Source organism: Thunnus maccoyii, chromosome 11, assembly GCF_910596095.1.
Source record: "Thunnus maccoyii chromosome 11, fThuMac1.1, whole genome shotgun sequence".
Lineage (NCBI taxonomy): Eukaryota > Metazoa > Chordata > Actinopteri > Scombriformes > Scombridae > Thunnus > Thunnus maccoyii.
In genome coordinates, this window is record NC_056543.1 from 5,696,762 (window position 1) to 5,713,089 (window position 16,328).

At 39.8% G+C, this 16,328-nt stretch overlaps 2 long non-coding RNA genes across 2 annotated transcripts; both read right to left on the reverse strand.

Annotated features, from left to right (window-relative positions):
- Positions 1–1,380: 1,380 nt before the first annotated feature.
- LOC121907451 lies at positions 1,381–4,000 on the reverse strand. The gene is made up of 2 exons (XR_006098877.1): positions 1,871–4,000; positions 1,381–1,416 (listed from the first exon to the last, which is right to left on the reverse strand). It is a non-coding gene; the product is annotated as an uncharacterized LOC121907451 (long non-coding RNA).
- A 44-nt stretch (positions 4,001–4,044) lies between these two features.
- On the reverse strand, positions 4,045–9,372 carry LOC121907450. Its single transcript, XR_006098876.1, has 4 exons — positions 6,928–9,372; positions 6,246–6,491; positions 6,112–6,156; positions 4,045–5,955 (listed from the first exon to the last, which is right to left on the reverse strand). It is a non-coding gene; the product is annotated as an uncharacterized LOC121907450 (long non-coding RNA).
- Between the last annotated feature and the right edge of the window lie 6,956 nt (positions 9,373–16,328).

Sequence of the window (16,328 nt, forward strand, 5' to 3'; positions counted from 1 at the left end):
AAACAATGGTGATCAAAATGAGGATCCAAGGACACCTCTGTATTGAAAACAATAGACTACATGGCTTACAAAAAAAACAAAAACTGAGTCTATTTTTTTCAATAATCTTGCAAAATAGGGGGGTTGATTTGTTTAGTTGCTCTTGTCTTTCCTGTTTTCTTCTCTCTTCCCGGTCCTCCAGCTCCCTTTGTCTTTGCCTTTGTCGGTCTGTATATTCCCTAAGAAAATCCAGTGTTTCACTGTGTCTTCTTTACAGGACGCTTGACTGGATGAGGCTTGACTGGGTGAGGCTTGGTGGATGAGGCTTGACTGGATGAGGCTTGACTGGATGGGGCTTGGTGGATGAGGCTTGGTGGATGAGGCTTGACTGGATGGGGCTTGGTGGATGAGGCTTGGTGGATGAGGCTTGGTGGATGAGGCTTGACTGGATGGGGCTTGGTGGATGAGGCTTGACTGGATGGGGCTTGGTGGATGAGGCTTGGTGGATGAGGCTTGGTGGATGAGGCCTGACTGGATGGGGCTTGGTGGATGAGGCTTGACTGGGTGAGGCTTGGTGGATGAGGCTTGACTGGATGAGGCTTGACTGGATGAGGCTTGGTGGATGAGGCTTGGTGGATGAGGCTTGACTGGATGGGGCTTGGTGGATGAGGCTTGGTGGATGAGGTTTGACTAGATGGGGCTTGGTGGATGAGGCTTGGTGGATGAGGCTTGACTGGATAGGGCTTGGTGGATGAGGCTTGACTGGATGGGGCTTGGTGGATGAGGCCTGACTGGATGGGGCTTGGTGGATGAGGCTTGGTGGATGAGGCTTGACTGGATGGGGCTTGGTGGATGAGGCTTGGTGGATGAGGCTTGACTGGGTGAGGCTTGGTGGATGGGGCTTGGTGGATGGGGCTTAGTGGATGAGGCTTGGTGGATGAGGCTTGACTGGATGAGGCTTGACTGGATGAGGCCTGACTGGATGGGGCTTGGTGGATGAGGCTTGGTGGATGAGGCTTGACTGGATGGGGCTTGGTGGATGAGGCTTGGTGGATGAGGCTTGACTGGATGGGGCTTGGTGGATGAGGCTTGGTGGATGGGGCTTAGTGGATGAGGCTTGGTGGATGATGCTTGACTGGATGAGGCTTGACTGGATGAGGCTTGACTGGATGAGGCTTGGTGGATGAGGCTTGACTGAATGAGGCTTGGTGGATGAGGCTTGACTGGATGAGGCGGCTGCAGAGGGTGATACCAGTGGTTCTGGTGGAGCTGTGACAGAGTGTTCAGCTGTGGAGGGGTCTGGACTGCAGTGTCCTTGATCAGAAGGACTTTCCTCACAGTCTGAGATATATCCCCCCACACTGGCTATGAGGTTTATTGGTTGTATGCTATGTTTTTTTCCCCAAGGCACTGTGCATGGCAGGAAAGAATTCCCAGCTATTAAATCAAAGCATTGAAATGAATTGAGGTTAATGTACGAATACAGGATACTAAGAGTAGTGTAAGATGTAATACATTACCATTTTGTTGTGCTGTTTCTGTAGAACTAAACTGAAGCTGGTACTGCTAGTGAGCTGCACTGCATGCATGCTTATACTCACAGCATGGGAAATGTAGTTTTTGTTCTAGAAGTCACACACAATGGTTGTTTATAATGTTAACCGACATGTTTGTGTTGGTATTATATCCTACAATGTAAAGTTGGTGAGTGGCTTTATTTATTTTTATATCACTTTAGTTATTTAGTAAACCTCCAGGGTTTAGTACCTAGTAGCCGAGGTTAATATGTAATTATACTCTTTTCATAAAGTTGTTGCCTCTGGTTATGTGTACAATGTACATATATTGTGGAATGCAGTCAGTGATGTAACCAAGAGAAACACAGACCCACCTGTCCATGAGGGGTTCCTTGATGTTTACTGTCTGTTACTGCGGATTCCAGTAAAAAAAAAAAAAAAATCACAAAGAGAGAGCTGTTGCGTCACTGTGGTTTTGTGACTCTGTTACATTAGTATTGTATGCTCCACTATGTTTATGTGTCAGGTTTGTTTTTGCAGGACTGGCTTGCATGCCACAGAAAGAAATAAAATCTTGCAACAACACGAATGAGCCTATATGCAGCCCCAGCCACCTGGAGTCACCCCTCCTGTGGCTATGAGTCCTGCATCTTGTACACTGTCCATCTACCCCGACCTCCGACCTCCAACCTCCAACTTTTAGGCAATTTACAGACATAAAAGCCCCCCATATCAGGTATCAGGCATTAAAACACACAAGTACACAAAAAATCAAGTCTGACTAGAGCACATTCAACTAAAGATCCCCAAAATAAAAGTGTGTTGAGAATTGAGCTATAAGATGATATAATACTGAGTTGTGGAGTGTGGAGAGCTTCTTAAATGTGAATTATTCAGATGTTCTGCATGTGTGGGTAGGGGCATTTGTCTAAATGCATACATTAAAGAACAGGGGCAATTCAAGGAGCAGTTCAAGGGGCAATTACATATACATCACAGATCATTCAGCCACCCCCCAGGCCCCTGCCACACACACACACACACACACACACACACACACACACATACACAGTGAAATGATAAATAATACATCTTTCCATTCCTTATGGGAGTATCTGAAAGATCCTGACATGCACCCGCCTACCATCTGTGAATTTCACCCCATAGAAAGAAGCAGAATGGTGATGAACTGCAACGTTCTTGGCGAGCGAACATAACAAACTGGAGCATCAAAGAGATTGGGGATTGTGCCAAGATGAAAAATGATATGTGGTTGTGTTGAAGTGAGCTTCTTGTTGGATCTAATTCATGACAAGCCCATGGAAACCCATCACAGTTATTGAGTAGGAGAAATAAAAAACTTATTTCCAGTTTTAAGCTTACTTGACAATGAACACTAACATTTGTGCATTCTCAGAGGATGTTGACGGAATTTCTGCTTGTGGTTCTCATGGACAAGATTTCAAAGTGCAGCCGAGGAGAGAGAGAGATTCCAGTTTGGTGGCCTCAGGATTGCTTCTCTGTTGGGGATCTGTTGGCTTCATTACACTGTGACCGCCAACACACATTTTGACGGTTGGAGCTTAGTGTGAGGCAGTTTGGGGGGGGGGATAACGGTGAAGTAACGATTAACAATTTGATCTGCGTCCCAGTTTTTAATGGTTATGAGCTTTAGTGTAGTGTTACTCAAGAATGAGATCTTGGACACAGCTGAGATGAAACTCGTTCACAAGGTGTCTGGACTCATCCTTATGGTGTGTTTGGACGTCCAGAGTAATGCGAGACGAAAAATCACTTTGCGTTACTTGCATGAGTTTGACTCCAGGATCATTTGTGATTACTTGCCCCAAACAGCCAAAGTACAGTACTGTACATTAACTGCAAGCTAGCTAGCACAGGGTGTGTCTGTGTGTTTGGGTTCAGTTTAACTCCTGTCTGAACTCACCAGGAACTCCGGTTCTTGTTGTTCTTCTTCTGTTATTTCCCTCCAATATCTCTCCTGCACCCCAGTCCTCTCTGTATGTTTATAAAGTACATTCATAAAGCTCTGCAACAAGTGCAAATTTTTGGCTCGAGTTAAAACATTTTTAACGCACGGACACATATTTGTGTCAACTTGCGTCGCCCGGCGCAAATTCAGGTCTATTTGCGTCTTTACATTGACTTTGTATGCAATCATGCCATGTGAAAAATTTGCTTCACGTTTGGTCTGAATACACCATTAGAGTCGAGGCCAGATGCATAGAGGGAGCTTGAAAAAGAACCAATGCTTATTTGCAATAAAAGAGGCCAGATGAGGAGGTTCAGGCATAAGATCGGAATGCCTCCTGGACGCCTGTCTGAAGGTATCAAACCCTGTCTCCTAAAAATTATGTTTTATACTGCTTATTTGCAACAGAAAATACTGCATGTTCTAAAAGAAAGTAATGGCACCTAAGTTATGTTTTTTATCAACATAATGAGGAAATGTTTCTAAAGAGTAACTACGCACTAAATATATATATATATATGTATATATATATATATATATATATATATATATATATATATATATATATATTCTTCACATTTAAACTGTTTTTTCTGTTCAAAATTAGCTTATTGGTGTCTGCTTGGATTTGAAAATTCAGTTGAGCTGAATTCTCCGCCCCTCCCTAATCGTGACATAACAGGCAAGACTCTGAGGTCTATATCATATGTCAAGCAAACAGCAATACCTCAGCCTCAGTTTGTGCCTCTCAAATATAGCAAGCCTGATAAAAGACAGCAGAGACGACATTGTACATGAACAAGAAATGTATTCCTTTACTGTGGCAGTAAACACAACACAACTCTGCTATATTCAGAGCTTCACAAGATATCCAGGGCTGATGATGGTAATATTAACACGATAAACAGCAGGGCTACCACTACATACTGACACTCCCCCACAGACACACTCACACTGGAGAGTCTCTTGTAGAAGAGCCACTAGCTCAGCTACAACACAGGAACCACACAGAAACTTTTACAAAGGGCCTGAATGTGCTTCTAGTGACTGTCAAAGCTCCAGTGGACTCTCTTTGTTTCCAGCACGGACACAGAAAGTCTGACAGCAGCTGCTCATGGCTGGTTAACTCTGACTACCAGCTCTAAATCGCTATTCACGCTATTCATGTTACACTGAGTGGTGGTCAGTCGATGTCCCCTCACCCTCTGCATCACACACTACACAGCCACAAGTCATTGCCCTCCACTCTGTTGCATTTTTTTAAATATGATGGGAGGGAGCTAGCACAGTTAAAGTGTGTAGTTATCAAGCCCCCATTCTGTTGCTAGTAGCAACCCTTACTGTCACAGTTCTGCAGGAGTTGCAAACTGACATTGTTACATCCACCATTTTGTCAGATCTGTAAGCAAGTATTGCAGGGTTGCCGACTTTGGGTACCTGGCTGGAGTGAGATTTTGATGCCATGGGCTTAATCACGCAAACGCATATGCTGACTTAATCACATGCAGATGTTTGGACTCAATTCACCATCAGGATTTAAAACAGTATGCAGCTTACACATGAGGCGGGAGCAGCAGCTTAGATCTAAGATTTAAGGATATAGCCTGGCTATGCTATCCTAACAATTTCACAATATTAGACATACACTAACCCAATAAAGCGCACACAGGTTGGTTCACTAATGAAAGTCATGTTGTTTCCGATATTAAAACTACAATGTTTTATTGAATAATGTTAAGTTAAAAAGGCAATAACAAGGGCTTATTGGAAGAAGAGAATCAGAATGGTAGCAAGAACCATAAATTAAAAAAAAACCTATCCTACTCCAGACACATAGCTGATACATGAACACACACACACACACACACACACACACACAAATACACACTCACTCACACAGCCAAATCTACACGACCATGCTTACTCACCCAGCCAAATATATACATGAACACTCACTAACTCATTTACTCACTTACACACTTGCGCTCTCTCTCAAACACACACACACACACACACACACACAGGGGCCTATTTTAGCCTAGTACAACTACAAGCAGCAGACTCGGACTAGATTATCATTTCTACCAGCAGTTCATGTTTGTAGCAGCACGGTGTGACCTGATTACTTTTAATGCACATAATGGACAACAGCTTCCCATCTAGTTCAAGTCTGTTTCTACACTGTTTTGATCAGGCCAGTTGTTGAGAAGACTCGTTCTGCATCTACATTAGAGTGAGGTAAGCATAGAACAAGCTGTGCCACCTTCCTGAGTCTGGGAACTGTGATTCACCAGTTGTTCAGACACCATGTCCATACAATGGAATCGGTCTTCTTCTTCAACACTCACCAGGGCACCTTTCCAGACGGTGTCAGGTATGGCTGTTTCCTCCGGCATCTAGTACTCCAGAAACTCACCTGAAATCCTGTCCTGGTCCCTTGGATCCTCAAAAGGAAGAAGGCGATCGTATCTGGGAAAATACAATTTCAACAATATTAGTTAGAATTGGAAAAAAAACATTCAGAAGTTAAATTTTGTAAATAAAATCTCCATAAACTATAGCTAATCATCTATTCAAATAGAAAGAAACAACTCTTTTCAGTAGCAGAATCTCCCTGTTTAATACCTCAGAGAGTAGTCTTTTCTCACCCATCACAGCTGCCGGTGAAGCCTATCAATATCACACATTATCTTTATATAACTACTCACGTTGTTTGAATTAAGTATTGGTAAAGTGAAAACAAGAGTTCAGTGATTTACCTTTGGACAAAGTAGAGCACATCATCTACATGCAAGTCTTGTCTCTGCTTAAAGTCCACAAACTCAGCATATGGCAGCAGGGGATCATTCAGTAACGTTAGCTTCTTCAATGCGTATCCGTACATCTTAGCAGGAAGCCTCTTGCTGCCTTGTAAAATTTGGTGACTTCACCCGAGGGAATCTCACCAGTTTCATCCAGCCTCATCAGCATGGCCTTTGCAGTCAGACCAATACCAAGTTAGAGGTCTGAAAGGCAAAAAAGATAACGTGCTATTTCTCACCCTTGCACCATTCTGCCCACACTATATACCTGTAGATTATCTCAGTTTTCATCTCAGTTCCTTCAAGAACTTTGACATCAGCTTTCGGATGAACGCCCTCACTTAAAATACAGAAAATATGCAACCACCTCATCCATAAGCATTAACATAAGAATCAATTATAGCACACCTGGCTTTCCTTTCGAAAAACCAAATGCCATTGTTTAACGTTGCTTTCATTCTTCTCTCTGCTGTGCCCTTAATGTTAGACAGCTAATGTAAGCTAACGTAAACTAGCTTAATCCTACTCTGAAACTTACAGATCACTTATTCAAAACAAATACTATACAGTTAGTTTATAACAAACACCCTGGGTTAATTAATTAATTAATCCATGATTAATAGCTGCCCTATTCACTTACCTTGGTTCATACCAGGTTAGATGGAGTGTGGCTGGCTTGCTTGAACACCTTCTGGGGTCCTAGCTGTGAACTTGAGCAGCTGTCCGATTATCAAGGTGATAAGCACTACGCACCAATCAGAGAGTAATTTAAGATGCAGCTCCATGGAAACACCCACTTTTTGAATGCTCAGCTGTCTTGTAGAGTCCAAGATATTCACCAGGTTTAACCATTACTATACCAGAAATACTTTGACCATAATATATTCGCCTGTTCATCTGTGTTGCTGTCATAGTGTTTTGTCTTGACAGTTGTTTGGGCAGCAAAGTATGTGAGAGTTAGCAACCCTGGTATTGACAGACATCTTTTATCTACTGCCCAAATGCTCATGTTGTTGCCAAAGCAGTTTACAGAAGATTCATATAATACATATTACATATACATATTAAACATACAGGTGTCACATGCAGGTTCTTTATAATACTGATGCAGTCCATTATTTGATGGTAATACAATACAGTAACGTACAACACAGTTTTATAGAATATGATACAGTTACTTAATATCTTATAAATATAGATTTTACAGTGATTGTGAGTCTGTCAGGCTGTGGCAGGCAGATACATATTTAGCTGCTAGAGGAGCTGCTGTCCCTTCACCCAGGAGAACTGCCAATTTCTCCTCTGGAGTTAACATTTGGACGTTTGGTATTTGTTTGTTATTTCCTTTGGTAGTGGAAGTCTCTTACTGAAGAGAACATCTCACAGTGGAGGAGGAAGTGCATCTCTGTCTCTACCTCCCCTGTCGAGCAGTGAGCACATACATACATACATACATACATACATACATATATTTATATATAAAAAGAGTGAAAGTGAAAAGGGAATATTCATATAAGGTATAAGCTTGGATTAAAATGGTGAGCACACAACACAAGGATTTAGCTATGACCCAGGCCCCGACATCACTGCACTTATAAATGGAGTTTCGGTATTAATAGTAGTAGAAGTACATGCAGACATGAGAAAGAACATTTTGCTCATATGTTGTTAAGAATAAAAAAGCATTCAAATTCATGTCCTTCAGGTGTATAGTGTATCTGTCTATGATTGCTCCCCCCGCCTCCCCTCTCCTTGTTTCTCTTCTTACTCTGAAAAAACATCTTTAACGAACAAAAGGGGCACAGATGGAGTGGAAGCCGTACACCATCTAAAGGGAACAACAACCACAGTAATATAATCAAGGTTGAAATTAGCTTACTGGTGGATGCAAAGTGACAACACACTACTGGACCTGATTTTACACAAACAAACCTCTCATTTTGTTGGAATAGGTTTCTTTTCCGCTAGGACCAACAGGCAAAGTGAATGATTTACACAGCTATTGTAATGTGTTAGTTGAAGGAGTTAAAAGGAGCAGAAGTAGAGCCAATTGTGAATCAATAATATCTGTTAACACAGCTTCCAAAAATCTCCCTAGGTATTTGGTTGGATATTGATACTATGAAAAAAGGTGAAATGGAGGTTTGAGCAATACTAGATTCATTCCGTTTTCTCACAATGTAAAGCCAGTTTTGTACTCATTTCAAATGAAAGGGAGGCATAATCTGAATTAGCTGCTGTTAATTAAACCATCTTAAGTATTATAAATGTTCATATGCAAAGGAAAGACAAAGGAATCATATTTGAATCAGATTTTGCATATTGTATGTTTAAGCACTACAGTAGGTTAGAAACCTGAACTGAACACTACAAAATGCTTCTGAAGTTGTGCTTTTTCCAAGTTTATACTTGCAACCAATTAGTTTTCATGAAGTAAATATGAAATAGAGAAAAGCCTGAGTTAAGAATGACTAATAACTTACATTGTATTTTGCAGTCAGGTTAAATGAATTTAAGCTACATTCACATTACATGCTGAAGTGGTCCAAATCCGACTGACTCAGATTTGATTTTTTCACACAAGTCTGAACAAAAAAAATCAGATTTTTTTCATATCAGATCTTGGCCGCTTGCATATGCGGTCCAAGATCTGATTCATATCCGATCTCTGGCTACGGTACGGTCAGATTGGAATTCATATGGTTTCACTTGGTTTCACTCTGCACATATTGCCTGGCCTCTCACAGCCCAGTAAAAATAAACACACAGGAGAGCAACAACAGCAACGGAGGTCAATGGAGAGACGACGAAATTTCATATTTGTCGGAAAGTTTATGGAGAAGCATCTATCCAAGCCAAACTGGAAGGAACTTATTGTTAGGGAATGCTAGAACAGCTGTATCATCCATGTTTGTGATTTGTCTGTTATTGTTGTTGTTCTTGTACGCATGCGGCTCACATTTCAGTTAAATCTGTGCATGCATGGCAGTTTAGGACCTAAATGGTGTTCACACCATGGGTGTATTAAACACACAATATGTGATTTCAGCCGCTAGGGGTCTCTCAATCAAATCAATAACAAAAGACGGAGTATGATGCAAAGTAGCGTGGGATCATGGGAGTTGTTGTCTTCATTGTTAAATAACCAGCTTCTTTGGGTAGGATTACTCCAGTATTCATCGTTCAGGATGTTTTTACCAGGAGCCGAATTATCCACAGTGGTCTCCTCTTGAATACAAACAGACCCAGTGATTAAAACAGGTAAAAACACTGAATAAAGCAGTTTCATGTTAAAAATCAGTGTTTCTCTGACACTGCTCTGTGGGCACAGGACGTCCGGTAGGGGCTGCTAGCCGAGCTGATGCTAACGTTTGCTCAGCTTGTTTCTCTGATAACTTAAGATCCAGACATTTAGAAGGTTTTTACCAGGAGCTGAATTATACACGGAGGTCTCCTCTTCTCCAAAAACAAATGTACATGGGGATTAACACCAGAAAAATACTGAATAAAGCTATTTCACGTAAAAAATCAATGTTCGGCAAGCACCGCACTTCCGGGAAGGGCTGCTAGCCAAGCTCAGCTTGTTTCTCTGATTAATTAAGATCCAGACATCCGATGACTAAAATCCTTCATCTGGTTAAAAGATATAGTAAAAAACGACCAAGATCTAAAAAGCTTATCATAAAAATGGCTTAAAACTGAATAAAAGTCCATTTATAACAGTTTCTGTTGAACAACCACAACACCGACGTATTATCTTGTATGCGTATACTCTTCGGTAGACGCCATTGTGGCAAACAGCCACTGTATTATCTTGTAGGTATTTACTCTTTGGTAGAGGAGTATGACGCCATTGACAGGCGACCAAATGAAAAGGACTGTTACTTTGATTAAAATTACAGATTTCTCTGGGTTGGGAAAATTGTTGTAAACATTAGGGATAATGTAAGTACACAATTAAACAAAATAAATAACATAAGTCTAGTTGATTTTAGACATTTTAATGCGGAATAATCACATATTATGGCTTTAAGTAGCTGGTTACACGAACTTCCGAACATGAATGTGAACCATCAACGCAAAACAGTTCTATAAGAAGAGAACAGAGCAGCACTCAACAGGTGAAGCATCACCTACATAGATATCCGTAATGTTATAGCTAAACATCCACAAACTATTCTCCCATTCCTCAAACCACAGAACCACAACATGCCAAAATGGCTGCATGTGACAGATAATTAATGTTGTGATAAATTATCCACAGTTCTGTGGTTAAAACCAAATTTTATTTATGTCGAAAAATCCTTGAAATCCTGGGAAAGGAGTGATATTCACTCTAGTTTATCAAATAAACTAGAGTGAATCAAATATCTAAACAGTAAATGCAGTATGTTGTGGTAAAGAGAGATTTATGTGTATTGTTCATGTCTAATTAAGAAAAAACACAGCAGATAACCACAATCTGAAATTGATTAAAAAAAACATTACTTTTAGAAGAAAAACATCAATCATGAGTAAGTTTTGCGAACTTTTCTTTTATAATTAGTTCAATGTAGAGGAAAAAGGCTCCTGTTTGTGGAAAAAGGTGACAACTCAATTACCTTTATTTACCCACCCAGCAATGTCTCCCATGACATCTTCTCTTCCAAAGACTCATGCTCAGTGTCACTAAACTCTATTTACAATGCAAGCATCAAAGCAAGACGTTCTTTGATTTATATACAGTATAAATAAGGTAGGTAGAGGTAAAAGAGTTCATGTTAGTGCTATTTTTGCTTTGTTTTTGTAGTGTCTTTTCTCAAGAAATTCACAGGATTACTTCAGTCTATTAGATACTTTTGGCAAGACTTTACTCACCACTCGCTAAAAAAAAAAATGTTATTGGTGACTTCTCTCCACATATCATTATTTGATCGGTAGTTCCAATCAACTTGTGAGAAAAACATCCTCTTATTTTGTAAATTAAGTCTGTGTTTTTATGCGTAACGCTACCTTCCTTTCATCCAACAGGCTTTATTAGTCTCACACAGTTAAATTTCATGTGGTTTACAGAATAAACATGAATGTATAAATGAGAAGTGAAGAACATCCAAGGATTACTAATTCCTCCCATCCGGTGTGTAGTCTGATATGTTGCTCACTACTGGTTTACAGTTTAAAAATCCACACTTCAGAGAAGATGTTTAGTTCATTCCCCAGATCCTCTCCATTAGTCTTTATCATAGCAGGGAATGTGCTATCAAAATACTTGAATTATTGAGGATGTGACAAGAGCATCAAGGTATAATATCTTTGATAGCATTTGTCATCAAAGTCAATTGTTATGGTCTTCTCGGTTCTGGTATGAGATGAAGGGTTTATCTTTTTGCAGGAAAAAGAGAGAAGGAAATGTAGAACTGGAAAATTTTATTGTGGACATAACAAAACATATTAGGATATATGTAAAGTGAAGTTTATTCTTTAAACAAACCTTTGCAACTTTACAGCAAGACAAGTTGATGTTACCTTTACATACGGTGTTTTACATAAGACTTCAAAAGGCATTAAGACAGGATATAAAGCTCAAATGGAAAAAAACTGGAGAATAATAAATTCCTCCGCAAGCCAAGATAGCCCCAAATTTGATTTAATATAAGCCAGCGGCAACAGAAACATTTTTAGCCTGGGGACAGTAAGCAGACCTGTCCCAGTTGATCTGATGAGTCTGGACTGTTCATAATGTGGCATCAGATCAGAAATATACAGTATTTAGGCCCTAAACCCTTCCTCCTTTAAACAAATCATCCTGTCTTTGTGAATTTATGTTGTGGAACCCTGTTCGAAAATTAGATGATACATCTCAAGGGTTTTTTTTCCTGATATAGTTCGTCTCCGCCCATCACTTTCCTCTTCTGCTGCTGAAACTTTGATCCATGCTTTCATCACATCACATCCCCGACTAGTGCAATAGCATTCTTTATGGTACATCATCCAAAGTCTTTAATAAACCTCAGTACCCTGCTGCTCGCCTGCTCACTCACTCCCACACCATCCCGGTCCTCCACTGGCTCCCCTGTTCAGTCCAAAATCCCTCTCTTAACTCATAAAGTTCTACATGACCAGTCCCCATCCTACCTCATCGACCCTCTCCACCACCAGCCTCCTGTCTCTACTGTCCAGGACCGAGCATCGGACCTGGAATGACAGGGTTTTCTCCATTGTCGACCCCTCGCTCTGGAACTCTTCCCTCAAACGTGACCGCACCAAATTGTCTGTGTTCAAGAAGTTCCTCAAAACTCATCTTTTTAGACCTGCTTTTAACGTGTGATTAATGTCCTATGTTTACCTTTTTTAAAGATCCCCTCCAGACATGTTGTAAGGTATATAAAAATACTCTGTTTGAAAGAATAATATGTGTATGATATGTTTTTTTTCCACAAAAAATTCCAGTAACCTCATTTAAAGGTCCAGTGTGTAAGATTAAATGGCATCTAGTGGAACAGACTTGGCAGAAATGCAATATAATATTCATAAATATGTTTTCATTAGTGTATAATCACCTGAAAATAAGAATTGTTATATTTTCGTAACCTTAGAATGAGCCCTTTATATCTACATAGGGTCCTCTTCCACGGAGCCCGCCATGTTGCACCGCCATGTTTCTACAGTAGCCCAGAACGGACAAACAAAACAGTGGCTCCAGAGAGAGCCTTTTGCGTTTTTTGCGAGTTTCGCAGCCACCGTAGGTTCTCCTACATGCTTGGGGGGAGGGTAAGCTGTATTCAGTTGGTTGCAATCTGCAACCTCACTGCTAGATGCCACTAAATTCTACACACGGGACGTTAAAAGTACATCTACTCCATCTAACAAAAAATCCAGAATCTCTGAATATGCCAATATTGTTTGTTTCAAAAGTTTAACTGTTGGACACAAGATGTCTCCTACTTCACTGAAAGGTGTATGTTCACTGGAGGCTACAGGTTTCCACATCATAATTACCTTCCAAATTAGTGATGTCACAAATCATGCTCAAGGGCCAACAACTCAGAATTTCAATGAGCACTGAGAAACTTTCTTTCTTTAACAGATGAATGTGAAAACAAACTCTGCTCAAACATCATTCTGCATGGTGCAGCTCAAACATCCAACTGAAAGAACAAGAAGAAAACACATGTTTGACTGGAGGGGGACATTAACTTGTGTAAGGCATCTTTGAGTTTCTTGAAAGCACTCTACAAATTAAATGTATTATTATTATCATTATTATTATTATTATTATCAATCAGTTTTCTGACATGAGAAAGTCCTGAGTGCCTTGTAGCCTATAAATTAAAATTGCAAAACTGTGCAATGCTGCTTGCAAGTGGTGACTTTTGTTATTGCAGAATCTTTGCAGATTATGTACGCCGCCTGCATGAGGTGCCAGGGTTTATGCACATTTTAAAATAATGGAAATCATGATTCATCACATACATCATTTTAATAATACAAAAGGATTTATCACTCAACCTTCGGTTTACACGACTGAAAATTTGCAAAGATGCTTGAAAATCTGGCAACCTTAGATTCTTCTGAATTACTGTGTTTGAAGAAGGTTTTGAAAGTTGTGCCCAAGGTTCAGCACTTCATTGTGTCCTAGAAAAAGCGCTACAATAGTTGACAAGGAGCATTTCATGTGGATTGACTCCCTTTCAAGTGCAGAAAGGATTTTAGAGGACTTGTGTTTAGAATTTTAGGGTCTAGGTTGCTTTTCACAGCAGGGATGGAGACTGAACCTTTGGTTTACACATTCAGAATCTTACCAGCTGACCACCATGTCTACAGGCAGACATCTGGACTTGTCATGTTGTAGACCTGATTCTTATAAATCAGTGTCCCACATTTCATGTCATGTAACTCTGAAATTTGCCTGCAAATATGTTTGGGAATTTCAGCAGTACTATTTCAGCTTACAAAATAGCACATGCATTGAGGAAGATTTAGAGGGAACAGAATCACTTATTGTGAGTGAATTGTAGGCTTTTTGTCTGTATGCGATGGAAAAGGTTTTGGTGTCTCTTGTTTCTTGGCACATTACAGCCACCTGTAGATCACTGCAATAGTGTGACAACATTAGCAGGACTTTGTATCACGTCACCTGCATGCAAACACTCGTGCATGTGTGTCTTCATGCATGCGCATTAGACAAACAAAACAGGGACTCACTCATAAAAAACTAGAAGCATACTAAAGGTCAGAAACTCCACAGAGTACCATTAAATCTTCACTACTGTAATTCAATGTCAAACTGATTGCCTTCTGCAATGAATGCAAGCATTATTGTCATTGTTGTGTATTGTTATTGTTTGTATTGTCCTTTTAAAATCTTAGTGATTGTATGTTAACCGGCAGGGGTGCCTAGTTTTTCTATCTGTGATGAAAGATTATCTTGAAAACAATGTATAGTGCATGTGGTGCAGCATTATTTTGCTTTTGTATTGTGCATCTTATTGATCTACTGTAGTTTAGTTTAGAAATTACCCAATGCATGCCTCCATAGAAGGTTTCACTATTTACATCACAATGACCAACAACAAGAAACAATGCCAGAAACAAATCCATGATTTCGTGTTTATCAGCACTTTAAAGTTTGGCCAGTATGTGTATAACAGGCAATAACATTTCTGAGAAACAATTTACAAGTAACAAAGGTTTAATGTAAAGAATGTCATTTTAATTGGCACACTGCCAATAATTTACCATGTATTCCTTTTACATCGTCTGGAAAGCAATTCTTTCTACCCTGTTTGGTTAGCTTGCATAGTTTCTAATTTTACTCCCTGTGGAGAATTATTGCAACATGCAGCCCTCGGAGATTAAAACTAGACTATGAAGCTAAGAAAATGACTGACTCTATGCAATAATTCAGCAATAGATAAAAACATTTTGGTTGTCACTTGTGGGAAACAGGATGGCACGTCTTTAAATGTAAGCATCATAAAAGAATATGCGAATTTAAAAGAAGTTTCAAACAGCAGGTGTTACATTATTTGGAATACGCCTTTGAAGTGAGACTGTAGCAAACTACAAAGTTTGAAAAGCAAAATAAAACATTTACTGCCATTAAAATGATGGAAATGTATGAAGGAAATACAGTGTAGGCCTTGATGCTGGTGAGGACCAACACCTTGGGGATTAGCAGGTAAGATGAATTGAGAATGCAGATGATTCTTTAAAACCATGTCAAGTTAGTGGAGGCACATTAGATATTCTTATTGCTGACACATTTTTAGAGGTGGTGGAGAACATTTTATTTAGTCGACGGTGTCAAAGAAAATGCTGAGATAAAAAAGGATGAAATCTCAAGCATTGGCAGACAGCAGATGACTTACTTTCAGGAGAAATGAAAAAATGCTGATAACCTTATTTCAGAGCTGCTACTGTGCTAAGACCTCGGTTGAGTACAGGCCAACACATTTATTTACTGTTTGGAGAGAGTTTAGTATCGTAGTGCCAAAATGATTCGAGGTCTTCGGAATTTTCCTTCTTCCTTATTCACAGAAAACATTTTGACATGTCTCTGTAGGAAAAACAACTTCATTAACAATTCAACCTAATGATACTTGAATTCCATTTAGCTGCTTGAATTTCAGGGTCCTTGTGATGTGCACGCTGGCTCACTGTCATGGTTTAGAATAACGCTATTGTTAAAGTTCTTAGTAACCCCTGTGCTTTTTCTACTATCACATGTCAAAATGTCTGTTTTGAAAAGGGCCTCACTTTTGTCATTTTGAGTTGTCGCAATAGCTGTCTGTCAATCTTGTCGCAAGCACAATAGTGCATACAGGATGATTACTTTTTTCTTCTATTTTCCGATGCTGCTTTTGTCTGACAAGTGTGGAGGCGTTCACTAGAGTCCTAACAACTGTGTTAGAGACCCTGATAGAGATTTTCACATTCTGAGCAAAATAGTGTGAATCTTCACATTAAAAGAGGAACTGTTGGGATTGGTTTTATAATAAAATCAATGAGATTAATGAGGACTTTGGAGTATTTCTTCAAGATCTGATCTGAAATGTAAGA